Source organism: Notothenia rossii (genome assembly GCF_949606895.1).
Source record: "Notothenia rossii genome assembly, chromosome: 10".
In the NCBI taxonomy this organism is placed as follows: domain Eukaryota; kingdom Metazoa; phylum Chordata; class Actinopteri; order Perciformes; family Nototheniidae; genus Notothenia; species Notothenia rossii.
Window position 1 is genome coordinate 52745043 of NC_136908.1, and position 15935 is coordinate 52760977.

Here is a 15935-nt window from a genome sequence, read left to right on the forward strand (position 1 = left end):
GCATTGCAGCCTCATGTGGCTTTTACCACACAGTCGCTAAACACTGCGTTGGCCGTCTACGTGCAAACCCTTAACCTGAACTGATTTTAATGTGGCATTTTAATCAGATTCCACACATTATGCATGAACGTGCTCATCATCTTCATTACTATTATAATGTTCAGTTTTAGGGATGAGTTTCTGGGTCTCGTAATTGCTGTTTTGCGAACGCTGTTTCACTCTGCCAACAACACAATTCAGGTCCAAATAGCACCAAAATCATACAATGTAAAAAGAGGGATATTGGCACATGTTATCAGCTATTGGTAGGTTTTGTCCAGAAAGATTGCTCTCAGCCTTAAACAAAGCATATCAGTTGAGTGTTGGGTTGCTTGCTGGCCTATAATATCAGCAAACACATCTTCCTGTCTGAGGGGCCTTGGGTCTTTAACAGACAGCCATAAGTCACTTCTGTCAGACAAGAGGAAAATCAAAACCTTCTGTCACAGTAAGACAGTGGGCTCAGTAACACACACACTTTGGCTTGCTGTCACACACGTGTCAGTGACCTAGAATAAGTTCTTCTCTGCTTATTTTTTCTCAGTTGAGTGTAAGAAAGCTTGCCCGTGCATGTGAATGACTCTGGATTCATGCACGTACCCACACATGTGTTAACCGTGGTAGAGATGTGTGCAGCTTTAGGATATTGTGTGTGTCTTTCCTAGCACTAATGAGGCAGGTGACAGTGTGGGTCTGAACGATGGAACAGAGTGTCAGCAGGCCTGCCGAGCACCGCCTGGCTCTGCATGACAACATGGTGGGAAGGACACTGCTGAAAAAAAAAAAAAAAAGGATGGAGGGAAGAAGGCTCGAAGAATGCCGAAAGAAAAAGGAATTCATGTTGCTTTTAAAAGGCTGCCGGAAATAGTTAGACCAATATGGGCTTCTGGATGCCAGTATCAATAGTTTGGGATTGAACATGCTGGCATCTGGCATATTTACATCTGACTTATTTCAAGCCAGTCAGAGAATTTCCAAAACTTCAGTGCAAGGTACCGGATGGTTCCGAGTGTTGGACAGGACGAGATGGGAAATATCACGAATAGGAGAATAACTTTGTCTATCCTCTAAGTAAAGTGTTGCATTATATATTACAAACTACTGCTTTTTCCAGTGTTCCATGGTTTTGAAAGAGAATTCACATGTTCTCAGGATTGCGTACATTTCTTTGAGACAATGCAAGACTACACAGTAAAATCCGGAGTGTTCATTTAACACTCTGAGATAAGGAGCATATGTTCACTGGCTAAAATGGACTCTTTAAGTGTTAAATTAACACTTAAAGAGTACGTTTTAACACTGAGCCAGTGAACATATGGTCCTTATCTCAGAGTGTTAAATTAACACTCCGGATTTGACTGTGTATATTTCGATTTTTTTCTAGCAATCTACGGTTAAATCAAAGGTCCAGTTTTTTTAACATTTCCTTCTACAAATATCATATATTCCTGCATGTTTGTTGTGGAAGTCTTTTTGGACAGCATCTTGATCATTAACGGATAATTAAATTCCTCCGTAAAGAACAGTACTAATCAAATTATTTTAGTTTGAGGGAAAACTTCTTATTTTATATACTGTGTGCAAATCATTTATCAACCCCAGCTTTATCTAAAAAAAAATGTAGACTTACGAAACCTTGCTGGAGCTGTACGCAGGACGTCTAAATAAGAGTGGGGAAATAAATAGATGGATTGGCTGGAGTATGATATGTTGAAATTGTACAGGACGGATATTGTTGATGTAGGAGGCTTATCTGCAAAGAGGCAGGTTTTAGTGCCGAAATGTTTTCTCACAAACACCGTATTTACACATGAACAGACTTTATTCACAAGCCTCTCTGTTCTCCGTTGGGCCCTCATATCTATAAATATCAGACTTTTTTCTTGGCTTTCTCCCTTCACTCCCTCCATCTCTTTTTGCTCTTTTTCTGGGTCACCTGCTCAACTCAGCCCTGACTGAGATATGCCAGCTGAGTTATACTCACAGTTTAGAGGAGAAAAAAGGAGGATGATGCAGGGATACACACATGTACTGTTCAGTTAATGCAAGGCATTATTCCGATAAATCAGATTCTGTACGCGTTCAGTTAAAGGTGACAAAATAATTGAAATCAGAATTGTATCTTTTCTTAAGAAGATATTAGCCACCTAAGGATGTATACTGGATTGACAATTACATGAGCCCTCTAATATCCAATGCATGGACGTTTACTGTCTCGAAAAGTGCTCACAAAGAGTTTTAGAGCATTAAAGTTAACCCATTTTGCGATATGAGAGATTGGCAAATGGGAGATGGACTAGTTTTGGAAGATACTCTGTGTTAAAAGGTTTTTCTCTTTGACCCAAGAAGCTAAAACATGTGTGAAATGTAATTTCTCATCGGCTTGCTGCAATCCTTATAGCTTTAAAAAGTGTAATATATAGCTTTATAAAGCTTTATCGTGTGGACTGCCGGCTGAATATGAACTGCTAACATGTTCTGAGCTTTGCCTTGTGCATTATGTGAAAAGTAGGATTCAGGGATTTTGGATTACAAGTCAGGATTGTGTCTCAACTTTATTATGGGGATGAACTAACCCTTTAAATTGTGGTTTAGCAACACAAATATAATCCTGACCGTTTGACAACAATGCAGGCTGATATATCAATAAGATGTCTGTACAAAAAGAAGGCAGTGGATAGCTAGGGTTTCAATTTTACATATTTTATATGGCTTATATGTTCTTAAAAATAAAGGTTGTTGATAACTTAAAACTAAAGCATACACATATTTTTAACGTAAAATATGAATATTTCTATACAAGGCTTTTACATTAAGTGGAAACAGTTCATCATTGTTATATCTTAAACTTGTCTTTTGACTTCAACCTCACAGTACAGCAGGTCATAAATGGTATTTCCCCTAAACAAACAATGTGATGATTTCCACCCACTACCAATTATAATGCCGTCACATGTACCATCAAATAAATTGTGTTAGCTCCTGCTTCATTTGGGAGTGGATGTTGCTTAGTGTTCTATATTTAATTATAAATGGGAATTATATTGTGTTCTGAACGAGTGTTATAATCAAGTCTATTGTAAAGCAATTGTAAATGCTTATTAAAACTACTCTGTGGCTCGGACACCTTTACTATACCCCTTTCCGCAGTGCAACCATACAATGATCTTAAAAGTCGGGGTTTGTGAAATGCTCCTCTTAAGGTTGTTTAATAAAAACATTGAGCTTGTTGTTACAACACATAACAGCACTGAAAAACCAGGACAACCCAGTGTAAAGCTTTCACCTGGGACTGTTGCTTTCCCTCCAGAGGTGTGAAGTGAGAGGCAAGAAGGCCCTGTGATCACAAGATAAAGGCAGAACAACAGAATTAGCACTTCAAACAACAAGGCATTGGTTTAAAAAAAAAAAAAGAAACGAGAAGAAAAACAAGAAAAAATAGGAATGTTCACTTCATATCCGCCGGGGTAAACACAGCCCGCAGAGTCAGTGCCATTTTAATGGGAGATTAGCCTGGATGGATGGAGCGATAGAGGGGGAGATGGAGGAGAGGAGAAGGAGAAACATCCACAGCCACTTGTAGCGGTTGTGTGTAATCATGTGCAAGTGTGTTTGTGTGTGTTTACTCACTTGATTGCTTGTCTTTTGGATACAAAGGGGCAGGCAGATAGGAACATGCATCTATTTTCCCCTCTACTTCAAATTTAATAAGGACCGAATAAGAGGGCATTGTCACACAACAAGGATTTGTTTTGTAGCTGTTTTACATTAACCATCAACTGGTCCTACTTTTACACAATTAAACATTTTAATGGAACATTTTAAAAGAGGATGCTAGCTTGTATTGCTAGAGAAGATAAACGTTTATATTTCACTGGACTAACATCAATTGTCACGATTCTCATGTTAGGTCACGTTTATAGTTTTGTAGGTTTGGGTGTTTTTGCTGTTTTCCATGTCATGTTTTCCTCTGGGTTATTGTCTGGTCCTTTTCCCTGTGTTTTTCCTCTTGTCATTAGTTTCCCTGGTGTGTCTAATTGTCTGATTATGTTCACCTGGGCCCCTGTGTTTTCTCCTCCCTCCTCACCTGTGTCTTGTTGTGTGATTAGTCTTGTGTGTATTTAAGTTCTTGGTTTTCTGTCTATCTTGGTTGGTTCGTCTTGTTCCCTGACTAGTTCTGCGGTGAGTGTTCTGTTTGTCATTGTATAGATCATAGCCTTGAAATAAAGGAATTTTCAGTTTATATCTGCATTTGGGTCCTGCTTGTTTCACAAACCGTGACATCAATGGTCTAGTGATGGCAATGTCACATTGGTCTACACACTGAACAACATTGACGCAAGACGGATTGTCATCGCTTTGTTGATATTTAACATATCTAACATCAGTGAACCAATTATCTGCAATTATTGTCGACATTCCCATCAATTTAAACATTCATTTTCTTCAAATTTGAAAGCAAATATTATCATGCTAAAATTAGAAACCAAGACTGCAAACATATTCCTGCTAAAGTAAGGATGTTAGCCTTTTTGTGAGCATATTTATGTTAGCATTTAGCTATGTGCCTGAATAGAGCTGCCAGAATGGCTGTAGACAGACGTAAATGATCTTGTTTCGTAATGTATGTTCATGAAGGTGTTAACTACTAATCACTTCCGTTATTGAGTCGTCTCATGATGTTGACTTAATACTTTGTAATTGCTGACGTCTCAGATTAGTGCACCAAAGAAACTGTAGGTCAGGGACAATGAAAATGAAACTTTTGTCCCGGCTGCTAGTGAATAAAATCAACAATGTTCACTCGTGTAAAGCCATTAAGAGATCAAGTTGTTTTCAATTTTGTAGATACATTTATGTTGGTTTGTCAAGGCATCTTTAGAGAATGTGGAACTATGATGTACAGTGCTGTGGCAAATTGTTTGCCCCAACGGGTGATTGTTTGTGTCATCTTTTGTTCACACAAATCTGACTTCAGTTTTTGGCGGAATAATATTTCTCTGAGTCTTCCGAGGCTTTCACTGAGCTGCTACTGAAATGAGCACTTAACAGTCTAAGAGGTATTAAAGCTCAGTCAAGTCGTCGCATGGTTTTTAAATCTCCCCTTAAGGCTTGGCTGGGAAATCAACGCTTGACATCCCTTCAGTGACATACTGCCCCTGTTATCCAGCTTTTTCATAGCACTTAATGATCCCATTGTTTATCATGACAGTGAGTCGTCCCTCAGCTTCTGAAGGGCCTTTATACAGTAGAGAGATAAGATGTGGCCATATAAAGCACAGAGGGGGTGATGTGTCTTCCAGCAGCGGGCCGGTTTATAGGCCGGGAAGTTTTATGGTTTTATTCCATCACGGGCAGGAGGACTTGAATGGAGAGATCCACGTCTGGACCCAAACTCAAAAAGCAGAGATATATGACCAGAGGACAAGCCAAGGTTCAGAACCAGGGTCCTTGGTGAATATCCACTTCCACAAATCTGATAGAAATCAGCCAGAGAAAAGGAGTCGATCAACAGCCAAATAGAGAAATAAAGATATGTGCGGGTTTGGGATGGATTCGATAGAGGGGGTGGATATATTTCAGAGTGAATGTTTTGTGTTTTGGCAGTTTAGATGGGTTCCCTTTCCAACAGAAGATGAAAAAGGACAGGAGAGGATGAAAGGATAAAACGACAGGCAGCAGGGAGGAAGAGAGAGCTGCTCAGGTATCTTAGCCTGGGGACAGACGAGAACATTTTAAAATCCTCAATTTTTTTTAAAAGGATTGCAACACACATCACACTGCATCACAGCTTCATACTCAAAGTCAGACTTAAAAAAAAGACTTTCATGCTCGTGACTTTTAAAACCGCTCTTACATCAAGACCTCTTCTCACAGAATGTCACTCAATCCATTCACGTGCACATTTTCTTTTTTAAATATCCAAACCAAGACACAGCTTTTAGTCTTCAAGACTGCTCTTTTTAATGGATAGTTGGCCAGGCTATAATGTTTCAGTGGCATTCTACATTTCATGGGCAACGACAACAACACACCCACATGTGCCAGTCCATAATACACTGGAGCCCAAAAAGTTGGAATATGTTTTTTGAAGATATTTTTTCACAATAGTCATGAAAAGAGGTACAAAACATTCTAATTCGACTTCATGTGCAAGAGTGTACATGTCATTGGTATCATGTAAGAATATTAACTCAGAAATTCTACCTCTTTGTTTAAATGATGGGGATGCAAAGGTCGAGTATCATCTCCTAAGAGATCTTCACAAAAGTACATTTAAAAAACAAGAGCTAAATCCAAATCGTAGCTCTTCTTGACACTATCAATAAAATAAGATATTTTTCATTTTCATAAGCTACTTAAATATGGTACATTTGAGTATCCTTGACTCATCAGAACTCAAATATTTTGTCAGATTACAGCCTTTTCTTTATATTCAAGTCAACAAAAGTCATTTATGAAATGTAAGTAGATGTGAGGCATCATTTTTTGGGTTCAGTAAACAATTGTCTGTCCATTACTCTTTAAAACAGAATAAATCTATTACCTTTTTTCAGTTAAGTTCTATATAACTAACAGGTATATGAATGTAGCCTTCCAATACAGTTCACTTTTAGGGGACTTGCTGTATTCAGCCAGAATAAAGTTTTTTATTTTTTTATTAAGCCTGGATGATGTAGAATAATGACTCCTTATAATACCCAATGAATGAGTTACCTCTCAGTCCATGTGTCTTCATTCTTACAATGGTGGGTTCTTTTGTAAGAAGTCAGTAGGAACCCGAAATTGATTTAAAAAAAGCTGATAATGGATATTTTTTCCAAAGTAATAAAACCTTATAGAAGTTGAATTGAAACTATTGGTCACACCAAGTACTTGCCTCTCTGAGAAATAAAAGTCCATCTGTTGAAATAGGACAAGAAGGGAACAGGTTGGAGATTTCAAACTGAATGTTTTGCAGTCCAGATGGTTTTCGGCCAGTTTTGCTTTTCCAACTACAGATCAAAAATGGACAAGACAGCGAGCCTCCAATCTGATTTCTATATAAAAATGATGATGGCAATAAAGGCAAGTTATAAATCTGCCTGACAATCTTTGATATGATACCAGAGCTGGAATGTGCTCATGATTAAAAGCCAACCAGTCCTCATACATAAGTGACTAAATAATATGTCAGTGCAATCCAGACCTCAACCATGACGTTATCACATCTTAAATGGTTATTATCTGCTTGAGAAACCCATGATGTGCTGCCAATAGAGTGGTGAAGGAATAAAACCCAGAGATGAGTAAGTCTTTTAGCACGTCCGGGTTCCCTCATCCCAATGTCAACTTTTTAAAAGCATTTTGATGCTTGAAATAAATGATTTACTAACACAAGCTTAATACATATTAACGTTTTGTTATACGACGTACAATATATGAGTAAATACCCCACTTGTTAATTTCTGAATATTTGATGTATCTTAAAAATGGTGGTTACTAACGATTAAACGTCATCGCGGCGAAAATTGGCCACCTTCAGCTTGGAGGTGTTGACTTGAAGTTATGTAGCCCTGATTTATGTCCTTTAAAGGTCCCCTATTATACTGTTTTTCATCAATATATTATAGGTCTCAGTTATATACAATACATGTCTCTGAAGTGTTTGGCTCCAAATACCAAACAGATCATTGTAGCATCCCAAAATCCCCTCTGTTTCAGCCCTGTTTCAAAAGTGCTGATTCTCTGTCTGTTACTTTAGATGAAAATAAGGGGCCCCTCCCCACGCCCCTCTGAGCAATATTTGGTTAAAAGAACACAATGGTGCTCTAGGACCTCATTCACACCATCGCAACTCCGGTTCAAGCTCCGTGCTAGAGCTTTTCAGGTTCAGAACCGGTTCTTCGGTTTAGCTCCGACTCTTTTCACACTGCCCAGAGTCCGACTGGTGCTGCGTCATTGCTTCATCGTTTGCGTCATGACGTAACCGTTTGCTTCATAAAGCCAAACCGCACGGAAACCCCTCACAGCTGACACCGACAACAACAACAATGGCCGATTTTGCTCCAGCTTCCTCTGTACCTCTTCGGAAGACCAGATTCCCAGTAGGTAGCTGGTCTCTTCAGTGGACCGCTGCTGCTTGTTAAGTTTCTCCATCGTTTTGTACAAACTGGATAAAACGGGCTTTTTGTTGTTGTTCAGGAGTTGATCCTGCCCCTGCCCCTGCCCCCGCCTCGACGTAAGCGTGATGTATGCGGTGCTTTTTGCTCTGGCCGGACAATTTTTTGGTGCTCGAAATGAACCGGATTCGGGAGCTAAGAGGCTGCTCCGCTGCGGTGTGAAGAGGAAAACCCGGTGCTTTTCAAGCTCCAGCTCCGAACCCGCCCTGAAACACCGTTGGTGTGAATGAGGTATTAGAGGAGATTCAGGTGATAAGTGGGGGGGTTACCTTGGTTGGTGATTGGCTAATGGTAAGTGCAGCCAAAAAAACGTTATGACATCATAAAGTAGCCAAAATCTGATCAGCTCATTTTCAGACAGGTTTTTATATAAATGGATCAGGACAAAAAGTGAGCGAATCTTTTTTCCTGAAACTTTCAGAATCTCTTTACACAGAGGGGACACATGTTGATGTATAAAAGACATGAAAAAGTGGATTTTGCATAATAGGGGACCTTTAAACCCTGACATTACCTTTTTTACTTCTGGTGATTGCTTTTACGCTTCAAAAATCATAAAAATGGTGTTAATAGGTTGAGATGATCCTTCTGAACAAAAATATCATAAACATGTACATGTAGGCACAGATGTGTTGTGTCTTTATTTGCAATACTCCAAAATCCAATAGAAAAATCCCATTGCCTTTTGTCAAGAAGCCTTAAGTGCTAACTTCCAGATTGACCAACAGAATTATGACATCACCAGGCGTCAATAAGAAATTGATATCAAGGACCAAGGACATATTTCTTCTTTTGATATCAAAGACCTGCTGCATATACTGTATGTGTGGGGTTTTCTAAGTGTAGGAAATGTCTGGGGTCAGTATGTGTGTGACTGTTGGGGGTTGGAGGTCTATCACATATAGTCAAGTAGCCTTCAAGCTGGCCATCAGTGTAGAGAGCCTATTTACCGTCGCTCCCTTTTCGAAACCGCCATCACCAATCACACTGCTGCTGCCCTTAGCTTACTGATTCTGCCTAATCAGGAGTGTGTGAGACTAATCAGGACTTGTGGATTTTACCCCCACTGATTTACATTTAATCTGCTCTGGAAAATTCTACACAGATATCAGTCCAGCTGTCTATCCTCTTCCTTTCCAGTAAATGTCATAGTTTCCCCACACAGGCTTGAACTCTAGTAAAAAAGTAATCGGAAAAACTTGTCTGCTCTGATCGCTCCTCACCTCTTCTTGACCCTTAACTTGATCCATTTGAAGGATGTTATAGCTGAATTGGGATATGAGGATAATAAATAAGGAATATCAAAATTTGGATGGGGGCCTAGAGGATTGAGAACATCATAAATGAGCTGCACATTTTCTATCGTTTGTGCAGAAATGTTGGAGGAAGACACACAGGCGGAATTGGGATGGCTTCAAACCCGCCCTGAATTCATCTCCAAGCTGGCGAGGTTTCAGCGCTTTCAGCGAGATCATGTCACCTACACTGACAATCCAGTGCCCATGATGAAGGCAAATGAAAAGAGGTAATATGAAAAATCAACATAATCATGTGCATAATCACAACTTTGGCCCTATGCTCTCAGCTTGTGCTCATAACAGCGATATGAGAATGGAGAATATTGCATTAATCATGTAAACGTTGCTCTTGTGATTAAAGCAGAACTGCTGTTTATTGCTTGTAATTGTATTCAGTCCGGGCTGCGCTCACAGGAATACCACACGCAGCATTAATATTTGATGAACTGACTCTGGATCAGGCGCGGGGAGCTGGTTTTTCTTTTAAAAACCTGTTAAACCCCGAGCCTGTTTTTCAGGTTTCAGGCTCGAAAATGACATTCCCAGAACAAATGACCATATCTTCCCTTCTAAAAGGGTTAAATTAATAATCTTTTTTCTCAAAGTAATGATAAACCTGTCAGTTGGATGTATAAAAGTCAGATTCAATATAGATTTTTTTTATTTTAAGAAAATTCAGATTGAACATGGTAAAAAAACTGTAAATTATAGTGTCCGTCCAAAAGATATTTTGTATTTATAGTGAACACTAACCTTGGATGATGGGTTAGTAGACTAAAAGCTTTAGGAATCCAAAGTACAACATAGAATAAGTACCCTGTATCAAGATTGATGCAAAACAAGTTATATTTGACCTTTTTAGACGGATGTAGCAAAAAAAAACCTCTTCTGGGGCCATTTGGGTGGATTTTTCATATCTCTGGCTCCCCCTGCTGGATTTTGACATGTGACATCTCTTTCTAACCGTCAGAGCCAATGGAATCAAGGGGAACTCCCACATAGTCCTTATTTGGTAATGTGTGTGTGTTATACTGCTGCATTGCCAAGACCGGAAGCAGCAGCCACTCTGGTAGCTACCATTAGCAGCTAACTTTTGCTCTGCGATTTTTACATAAAAATTGAATTATGGATTATAAATAATTCAAATTATTGCCCAGAAACTTTATCAACCTATGGATGTGATATGTTTTTTCTCGTTTTAATGCCATTGAACACGTCTTTTGATCAGATTAACAGCTACGGTGAGACGATCTCCCTAGAAGCTACGTAAAGGTACGTGTTGTGATGTCTGTCTTTGCTTCCCCTGTCGCAAGTTTGGATCACTCAGTGATAATACTATATGCCTAAATAATCTGTGGATCCTCAGCTTTAATCGGATATCTTGTATGTGCAGCTACGATAAGTAATAAGGGTACTTTTATCTTGAGTTCTGTGCCAATGTCCGTTAGCATTTTTCGCTAAGGGATCATTTAGATGCTTCTTAAGAGACTTGTGTTTTGTTTTGGTAAAAATGGTTTATATCGTCAGTTAGCCGAGATTATTTCCGTTAATCTGGTATAACACATTAATAGGTTCTTAAATATTAAGATCCCCTGAGACACAGTGTCCTGAAAAAAAAACACACGGGGACCTTGGGGCTTAACAGGTTAAGTTGATATGGGCCCACGGTATTAGAGCTGACCTCAGAGCAGCCCTAATTTCTCTCCACAACACTTCACAGGAACACATTGAAATATCCATGTAGAAATATCTTTTTTTCCCTTCTTTCTGTCAGCAAACCCAACCATATGCACTATATAATTTCCTTAGCACTGGGGCAAAGTGCTGAGAAAAGAGAAGACCAGACAGTGTCCTTTAGTATTTTATTTTCTTCTAAAGGCTCTTAACAGCAACACTTTTATCATGTGATACTGCCACTTGAAAAATGTTTTGCAAGGGATAGAAAGACAGAGGAGGGTCTGTCTTTGAAAGAGGAGACACATACTCTTCACCCTCTTATCGTGTCCTCGCTTACCAAAACAGAGACAGCGCGAACATGGAGCAACCATTATGTCTATCGACCTTCATATCTATCCTTCCCTTTTTTCTGTTGATTCCACATTCAACTCTTCTTTGCTTTGCCATAAAAACTATCGGAGGGAGTTTAGAAGCCCCTGGTTGGTCCCTTCAAATGTTTTTGACGGATATAAACTTCAAAAGGTTTGAATGGATCACTGCGGCTCAATGTGTTCCTGAAACCTGCAAGTGTCTCTTTCTCTCTGGATGTAATGCTCGGTAGACACATGTAGAGGCTTAAGAAAAACTCCCTAAACGGTACCACCGTGCAGGTCTCATGGAATGTGTGTTTTCTAAATGAAGAAACATTCTTGAGTCTCACTGATTCACTCATATGTCACCTTGTCTGACTTGCTATCACACCGCATGTGTGATAAAAAGAAGCTGTTTTTACAATCTGTCAATGGAGGGAGTATTGATGGTTTGATGATGCAAGTATGCAGCCCTCACAGGATGTGAAAGCTGGGTTTGTGGGTTTTTTTCTGATCCGGAGGGTCCTGAGAACTTGGCTTTGGACTTCCCCCTCTCTTCTCCTTCTCCTCATCCCTCCCCCATGATGTTGTTGTAGCCCATAGCTGTAGTATACCGTGGTTAGAAATGCTGGACAGTAAAGTGGTATCTATGCTATTTCAATGATCAATAAGACTTTTCTATGATAAACTTACTTTTAACCCCCTATATAGCGAACATCTCTCATAAGCTGTAAAAGGATATTTACTAAATGCTTTGATATTCTTAGTATTATAGTTATGGTACATAAATATATATTCAGACATTTATTTATAGATTTTTTATTTATTCTACTTATCCAGTTCAATATTATGCCTCTTATAATCGTGATTTCTTGGTTTGCAAATGGTCAATGAATGTTGTATAGGATATTATAAGGTATGTACAGTAGAATCACATAAGACTACCTTTAAAATAGTATTTATGTGTAAACAATGTAAACTAACTAGTAATACATAGTTATTTTACGATGCATTATAGAATTACTGTAAGCCTTAGAAATAGTGCTGTGTACCTGGACTCACATTCAGGTTCAGGTCCGGACTCAGGTCCAGAGGTTCAGGTTCAGGTCCGGACTTATAAGTCCGGACTTGTGTCAAGTTGTGTGAGTAACTAAAGTGAAGTTATTGTGAGCTAATTATCAATTGAAAATAAACTCATAATCAACTCAAATTCAAACTCGTCAGGTTTATTGTGCCCCCTTCCAACTTGTGTCTACACCATGTCTTTTCTAGAACTCTACATGTGTTACTAACTACACAACACAACTACATACATAGTGATGTACATACAAGACTCAATATGCAAGAGTACAAGTCTATGTGTTCTTGTTCAAGAACAACAGCATATTGACATTGTCTGGGTGAAGTGTTGCTCTTTCGGCAGACACTATATCACCATACATACAAGGGAGTTAGCTTAGCTACACTCCCAAATATGGCAACCAGCATCCCACGCTGTCAGTGTCCACTATGTCTAAGCCAGCTTCCCTTGACGTCACACAGATCTCGCGAGCAGTTGCGATATTTTGCGAGACTTCGTAAGTTCAGTAATGGCCGCCATATCAGAAGCCAAAACAATGTTTTTTCGTCTTTTCTCAGCGCAAATTTCTCGATCTATGGAAGGTTTTAGATGGTTTAGAACAAAAAGGAGAATATACGTAAGTACCGGTTCCCGACGTTCCGGTTTTAACCGGACTTGAACCGAAACTTTTTACAAGTCCAGTACCGGTCCGGCGTACCGGTACGCAGCACTACTTATGAAATATATTGTTAACATTGTTACAACTGCTTTGGATTTGAAAGCTTTGATGTTATAAGATTTAATCACACAAGTGAAATAATCAATAATTAAACGTGAATGAGGAATCCCATTTGTTTTCTTCAATGACAGAAATTAATTTTAAATTAAATGTATGCACATTTATAAATGCTTAATTGCAATTGCTCATGTATTGTTCGTAATATTGCAATACACCCTCATGATGAAATATTGTTTTTTTAATATGATTACAACTATGTTATAGTGTGCTATTAACTATTCATACTTTAGATCACTTTAGGATGCTTCACACTTATTTATAAATGCCCAAATGCATACATACAACATAGCATTTGCATTCTCATAAATATGTTAATGTATGTTAAGAAGCAATGTACGCCTCTTATAAATTCTATATACTGTAGAGGTCTCTTCATAGTGAAGAATGTAACGGGTGGCCTTGATATTGTTTGATTGTATTGCAATTTTCATCAGATTTTGCATTAACAGATGTAATATTTTTTAAGTGCAAGCCGAGTCTGAAACACGACAAGAGGAGGATAAAAACATAATATAAAAGTAAAATAGAAATATAATCTCTTCCGTCAGTAGCACTTAGAGAGGTTAAGCTTAACTAAGGCCAACACGGTAGCACTTACAATGGTATGGCTAATTGAAAGCTAATGTACTGCAGGATTCTTGCTGTTTTCAGTTTGTTTCTTCACGGTTGACTGCACTTATAGTGAGTCGCTTTGGATAAAAGGTTGAGCTCAGTGGAATTGAAATACAATGAGGTTGGGAAAATGTAGGCTATATCGGTTGTAAAATGATAACAGTTTCAACCTTCAGCCACTCATATCTGTCCATTTCCTGGTGCTGTGAACCTTCAACGTGGTGTGTGTTTGCAGTTAGAGCTGCTGAAGGGAGGAAGGGAGGAAGGATGGAGGGGTGCAGAAGATTCCTGAACAATGAGAAACAGATGATTATGTTCTTTCAGTTACACCACGTGTGTGTGTGTATGTGTGAGTGTGTGTTCTCCAAACTTTATTGCTAACACATTTTGATGACCGAAGCTGTACTTGTGCTGCGATGACACAACACTCAAAAGGTTTTCCTGCTTTCAGTCAGACATGTTTTTCAAAGCCTTCCCTCCCTCCCTCCTTCCCTCCATCCTTCCTCCCTCTCCTTCCCTCGCTTGGCCCTGCAGCGGGTTGCACAGAGGTGAGAGTGTGTGGGATGGTGGTGCTGTGGGACTGACAAGGGAAACAGCGATTTTCTCCGGCCAGTAAAACCAGCTCACGGTTGTCAGGAGTGGTGCCCAGTGTTATGAAACAATATCTTGGCAGGCTGTTTTCTCTCCCACCCACTGCTAAGAAACAATAAGTCATAGTCTGTAAAACACACATGCACAGATGATGACATCCCCGGCGCTTATTAACGCCGTTAGCTTAGATATGGGTTTGTTTTTAGCTCCAGTCTACAACATCCTACTCCACTAGAAGCCTGTCAAAAGCTTTTTTGTGTCAGGTTGGGATCATTTATTGCAAAATATCAAAAGTAACTGCATTTTCAATATATATTTGATTGTAACTTACAGCAGAAGCCAACGATGACTTTCTTGAGGTTGTTTTTTTCGCCAAACTATGAAATTCTGTAAATATATTTCCCATTTCTTTTACATTTTCAGGGTGCAAATTGTTGTTTTTGCGTGACAGACAGAGCATTGTGTGTAAATGACTTGGTTTTTCACTGAAAAAGCTACACTTTAGTTAATAGTGAGCATATTAGGATACTGACATGACAGCCATTTCCACTTTTGACTCTTCAGTAAACTTCATTAAGACCTTCCTTTGCTTCAGAAGGAATTTATATTCCTTCTCTTTCAGTTTGTGTTTTCTGTCATACACACACTACACAGTTCCAAGCCATAAATATCACTCTGCCACAGAATGATGAATGAGCCTTTGACTTGTCACTGTGCCATCTTGAACTAGAAAGAGCATAACACACACCCACCCCCACCCACCCACCCACCCACCCACCCACCCACACACACACACACACACACACACACACACACACACACACACACACACACACACACACACACACACACACACACACACACACACACACACACACACACACACACACACACACACATACACATCTCTGACCCGCCAACCCATCCCACAAGGCACACACACATGGAGGTAGACATGTTTCATCAGGCCAGCGAACAATGTGCCATCCTGCCCTTGGCCGGCCCCAAAGTAACCTGGGAAATGGAATGTGCTGTCTTTCAGTGACCCCTTCACCAGCGGCAAGCAGAGAGCTACGTATGTGGTAGAGAGAGTGTGTGTTGTATAAAAGTAATAAAATGCTATCTATCAATCTATTTTCTACCTCTTACTCAGTAGTGGTTGTAGTATCTCTAAAAAGGGAAAGCCAACCCATCAAACAGAGAAAACTCATTTTGGCCATAAAGTGCTGCAGGAATGAGTCCTGACCTGAAAATATTGTTTTGGGTTAGGGTAGTCTGAAATAAGGTTAACAAGTTACCAGAAAATTAAGAGATTTACACATTTTGTTCTACGACATAAATTATGGC

The 15935-nt window shown here is 39.3% G+C and overlaps 1 protein-coding gene across 9 annotated transcripts in view; it reads left to right on the plus strand.

The window, feature by feature from the left end:
• The window catches only part of celf2 (cugbp, Elav-like family member 2), a 401403-nt gene that overhangs the window by 189559 nt on the left and 195909 nt on the right, over positions 1-15935 (plus strand). The window lies entirely within an intron of this gene.